Source organism: Pleurodeles waltl, chromosome 1_2 (genome assembly GCF_031143425.1).
Source record: "Pleurodeles waltl isolate 20211129_DDA chromosome 1_2, aPleWal1.hap1.20221129, whole genome shotgun sequence".
In the NCBI taxonomy this organism is placed as follows: Eukaryota; Metazoa; Chordata; class Amphibia; order Caudata; family Salamandridae; genus Pleurodeles; species Pleurodeles waltl.
In genome coordinates, this window is record NC_090437.1 from 893,707,759 (window position 1) to 893,713,758 (window position 6,000).

A 6,000-nucleotide genomic window follows, 5' to 3' on the forward strand; every position below is an offset into this window, starting at 1 on the left:
ATCTGTGCAAACCTACTAACTTGAATGTTTTAGCGGTTTTCACCTCCTCTTTGATCTTTTCCTATCCTGAAAAAGGTTCAAAATTTACACCTGGCAAGGGTAGAAGTAAAATGTCTTCCAGGGTAGGAAAAAAGTGGTTGGAGGAAAGTGAACTTTTAAAAGCTCAACAGGTATTCATATTAACAAATCTACGCATGCATATTTGCTCGTGCTAAACTGCAGTTCACAAATATTTCCTAGGAGTACGATTTCTTAGCCTACTTCTGTAAGTTCTTGTGAATTCATGAAAGTCATAAATCTGCACTAATGCAAGGACATATCCCATGGGTGCAGGTTTATGACTTTCTTTAAGAATTGAGCCCCTAATTACTTCTGACGTTAAACAAGAACGTATTTTTTTATTAAAATGTATTTATTCATCGGCTGGCTTCACTGTGAGTGACAGCAGTCTGCTCTTTCACAGGGAGCATATCTGCACACAAAATAGATTTGTTCAGTGAAGGGACTACTGAGCAATGTGTGCTTTTTGATACCAACATTTTTATTTTTTTTGCCAATGTTTGGTATAATGGTGTGGGCCCAGCAACTCCCACAACAATAAAGTTTCACAGAAACCATGTCAAAACAAGACGCGCATTGACAAAACCAAAAAGGCTGACTACCAATGTCAGACCTACTGGATTTACCATTGTTTATTTTCATATTTCCCATAATCTTGTTACAAATAATTGCACTGATTTTCCATTATGAATATTGTAGCACACATTTTACTAAATGATGCTTCAAAGACATGGTACCTAAAAGAGTTACATTTTGTTGAGAATATTTTATTTTGAAAGCAAAGAATCAAACTTGCATTCAAGCTTTTTCCAAATATTTGCATTTGATCAAAGAGCATTCTGGGAGCATTATATGTAGCTTCATATTGTTAAATTTCACAAACTTCTATACACATTTTTATAATGGAACTAATCTCAGTAGTGCAGTCCAAGCTTACAACATTCCTTAGGGCACTCACCCTGATGATAAAGTATTTGCATTAATGATCCTTAAATACAAGCTTGAACAACATAAACAAATGTGCACAAATATTACTTTAACTGCAGACAATGCCCTTCCTGTAAACTGACAGCCCCAGGCTTTGTGCTGCAGGGGGTTGGGCTTACTTGTCCTACGGTCAAACTAAATATGAAAAGGTGTGTCCTTGACCCCAAACAATGACCCTCATTACAACCCTGACGGTTGGTGTTAAAGCGGCGGTAATACCGCCAACAGGCCGGCGGAAAAAAATGGGATTACGACCACGGCGGAAACCGCCAACATAGGCAGCCACTTTAACACTCTGACCGCCACGGCGGTACAAACAAACAGCACAGCGGTAACTGCCAACAGACAGGCGGAAGACAATGTACCGCCCATCCTATCACAAGATGCCAATCTGCCACCTTTTCTGGGGCAGAACCAACGCAAACAAAAAAACGGTAGAAACAGTACACAGAAGGGGAAATCACTCACCTCTCTACACCCCAAGAGGAACCAGGACGCCATGGATCCAGAACTTCACATCCTGCCGGCGATGGTCTTTCTGCTCCTCTATCAGGAGCTCCAGAGACGGCAGCGACGACCACAGTGAGTACTGCACCTACAACACAAGGGAGGGGGGAGGGAAAAGAGAGTAACACACACGCAACACCCCCACCCTCACCCACAACACCATACACACAAATACATGCTGCAACATTACATATACACCCCTTGCCCCCCTTGAATAACGCAAGGACAAAAGGAATTGATTTGAACAATGTAATCAATAGAAATGCAGTGCTGGCTGAGGGCTCTGTGGCGGCGGGCTCAATGACAGTGGTGCTGGCGGCAGGCTCTGTAGCGGCGGTGCTGGCGGCGGGCTCTGTGGCGGCGGTGCTGGTGGCGGGTTTAATGACGGGTGCTGGTGGCAGGCTCTGTAGCGGCGGTTCTGGCGGCGGGCTCTGTGATAGTGTTGCTATCGGCGGGCTCTGTGGCGGTGGTGCTGGCGGCGGGCTCTGTGGCAGCGGTGCTGGCTGCTGGCTCTGTGGCGGCGGTGCTGGTGGCGGGCTTAATGACTGGTGCTGGTGGCAGGCTCTGTAGCGGCGGTTCTGGCGGCGGGCTCTGTGATAGTGGTGCTATCGGCGGGCTCTGTGGCGGCGGTGCTGCTGGCGGGCTGTGTGGCGGTGCAAGTGGCGGTCTTCTCTGCCGTACAGGTTGCCGTCGACGTGGACAGAAGGTGTGACACTGGTCCCTCAGTCGGTGCCACCATGCCTTCTCCTGACCTGCCCTTTAGTTTCTGGCTCTTCCCCACCCTGGATGGTGGTGCAGCTGTCTTGCCACTATCGCCTTTCGTTTTCCCTGAGCCCTTGGTGGCAGGTGTTTTCTGCTTCTCCCTCCGGGATGTGGGCAACTTTTTTAGTTTTGCAGGTGGCGGAATGTCCTTGCCCTCGCTCCATGGCACACTGGCAGCCCTGATGGGTGGCGCACTCCAATAGCCTACAGTTTGCTGGAACCACTGTGCCTGGGAATGTGGTGGCTGAGGTGCTGGGTTGGGACCTGGAAAGCCTGGCCCTAGGGGACGGACGGGGGGGGTGTAGGGAAGAGGTCAATATTAGCCAAGAAACGTTTTTTGACACACTGGGACGGGAAGATGGAGTGGGTTTGGGAGTGGCGGAAGAGGTAGTGGTTGTAGGAGGTGTATGTCTGCTGAATTTGGGTGAAGGTGCATGGGCTGGAGGCTGTTGTGAGGTTGGGTGGGTGTGTGCCTGCGTTTGTGTACTTTGGAAGGAGGGCTCACAGACACACTGGGGGAGGACACAGGGGATGTGTGAATGGTAGTCGGGGTGGTGAGTGCACGTGAGCGGTGTGTGGTGATGGGCGTGCTGGTGATGGAGGTAGTGGCTGAAGATGTAGTGCATGCAGGTGTGAGTGGAGACGAGACTGGGAGGGAGGAGGGAGATGTGGAGGAGGGGGACACAGTGGAGGCAGTGGAGCCAGTGGATGTTAGTATGTGTGCATGGGTATGGTGCTTGTGTGAGTGCCTGTGGGATGTGTGGTGCTTATGTTTGATGAGCCACCCTTGTGTGTTGAGGTGTGTGCATGCTGGTCTGATGGTGTGCTTGGGATAGGCCTCCAGGCCCAAGTGGGATGCAGCTCCTTCCTGCTCCAGTGCCACTGCTCCTCCGCCTGATGATGCTATTGCACACAAGAACAGGGAGACCACAAAAAGGAGGGGGGGGGAGGTGACAGAAGAAAGACATGTTCAGTGCATGCAACACCACTACCGTTGGCGGACACTACAGACACAGCGGACCTCTGCACTACGCCATTCACTTATAGTTCCTAGATTATTCACAGGGCCATGGGGTACAAGGCCTATGCCCGCTTGATGCACACATGGAAGTCACAGGAGCCTGAGTAGGTGTAGATGGCACTAACAACTAATGGGGTTGGGGTGCCATTGAGCCTGCCTCACAAGGGACCTTGCCTACCAAGCTCGCCCTGGCCTAGGGGAACCCACTGGCCACCTCCCCCACCCAGACACCTCGTAATGCGCGCAGAGTCAGATGATTGTGACTGCACTCACCCCCTTGTGGCTGCTGTGATGCCCTCAAGCGCCCATCCAACTCTGGATACGCCACCGCCAGGATCTGGAACATCGGGGGTCATGGTGCGACGGCACCCCTCCCACGTTGGGATGCCATCCCCAGCTGGGCCTCCGCCGTCTTCTGCTCCAGCATCAAACGTCCTCCAATCTTTTCCGGCAGTGGGTGCTCCGTCTGTGGTGGACCTCCAGGGTCCGGATGTCCTTGGCGATGGCACGCCAAATATCCTTCATCTGGTGGGCGCTGACATAGAGGAATAGTACAGGGGAAAAGGATAATCTTTACACGTCCAGACCGTCATACTCATTGGCCCACGTTCCCTCCCTTGCCCTGACGCACATAAACACTCACCATCCACTCAGGCCTCAGTCCCCCACACCCCATGTATCTTCCATCCACACCACTCCAAAAAGGCATTGCCCATGCAGCATGCTCACAGTGTACTCACCTGTTTGCCTGGAGGACCGTAGAGTAGCGTATACTGGGGGAGGACCCCATCCACTAACTTCTCCAACTCCTCCAAAGTGAAGACAGGGGCCCTTTCCCCAGACACATGAGCCATTGTCGCTTCCAGACCCAGGTCACAGCAGCACTTGCAGTGTAGGTCCTCTCCTGTCGAAGAACAGGTATCAAGTGAGTGAACAGACAGAAAATGGCGGTCACGTACGCATCGGTGCGTACCGTCACCGCCGGCGTACATCGTCATTGGCTCCTGGGACCCATAGGGTCCAATGTTAACCAGTGCAGGATTTCGCAGCGGTCTTCGACCACCTACCTCGACGGGGTTGAACGCCAGCGATGTTACCTCATATCCCCTTGTTCCACCTTACAGGTCAGGCAGCCGCCATTTCAGGGTGACACATGGCATTAATAATAACTGCGTCACACCTATCTAGGCCTTGCATACACACATTAAAAGGCACATTGCGGATTAATAAATGTGCGCAAATGACATTTTGTAATACCTCAGTGTTTGCTGACTCTCTGCTCGCTGTTCTCGTCCATAGGGCAAGTCCGCTGGGGCAGGTGATGAGATGGCAGCATCCTCCGGTGTACAGACCGCTGGTGGACCTGTCGACAATGGAAGACAGACACATCATTATCACTTACAGACTTGGTCGTGCCACAATCCAGGAACTGTGTGCCCAGTTGGAGCCAGACCTGATGTCAGCTATCCGCCATCCCACAGGGATCCCCCCTCTAGTGCAGGTCCTGTCAGTACTCCATTTCCTGGCAAGTGGGTCTTTTCAAACAACAGTGGCCATTGCATCAGGGATGTCCCAGCCAATGTTCTCTAACGTGTTGTCCAGAGTGTTGTCTACCCTTCTGAAACACATGTACAGCTACATCGTTTTCCCTCAGGTCAAGGATTTGCCTACCGTGAAAGGTAACTTCTATGCCCTGGGACATATCCCCAACATCATAGGTGCCATTGATGGGACATATGTGGCCTTGGTACCCCCCGCAGGAGTGAACAGGTGTACAGAAACCGGAAGAGCTACCATTCGATGAATGTGCAGATGGTGTGTTTGGCCGACCAGTACATCTCCCATGTGAATGCCAAGTTTCCTGGCTCAGTGCATGACGCTTACATTCTGAGGAATATCAGCATCCCTTATGTGATGGGGCAACTCCAGAGGCACCGTGTGTGGCTAATAGGTGAGGACAAGGACCCTATACCCTGTGAATAGTTGTCTGTGTCTGGGGTTGTCCCTAGAGTTAGTGTGTGTCTAACAGTTGTCCCTCAATATTTTCAGGTGACTCTGGTTACCCAAACCTGTCATGGCTACTGACCCAAGTGAGAAATCCCAGGACAAGGGCAGAGGAATGCTACAATGAGGCACATGGGTGAACTAGGAGGATTATAGAAAGAACCTTCGGCCTCCTGAAGGCCAGGTTCCGGTGCCTCCATATGACAGGTGGTTCTCCCTGCTACTCACCAAAGAAGGTGTGCCAGATCATCGTGGCCTGCTGTATGCTGCAAACCTGGCTTTGCAATGACAGGTGCGTTTATCTGCAGGAGGATGGTCCAGCTGGAGGTCTTGTGGCAGCTGTGGAGCCTGTGGACAGTGAAGAAGAGGAGGCAGAAGAAGAGGATATCGACAACAGAAACAACGTTATCCAGCAATACTTTCAGTGAGACACAGGTAAGAAGATATCACTGCCTCCCACATCTCATACTATTGTTTGACCTATCATTAGTCTGTCATTTTCACCCAGTTTATGGATCCTGACTTGTCACTTTGCCTTTCCATTTAACAGATGTGGGTCCCACTTTGTGACCTCTGCTATATTTCCTCATGGACTAGAGCTGTGTTACATCGGTATGTTGACATTTAAATTGACATTGCTATATTCCAAAGTTATTGCA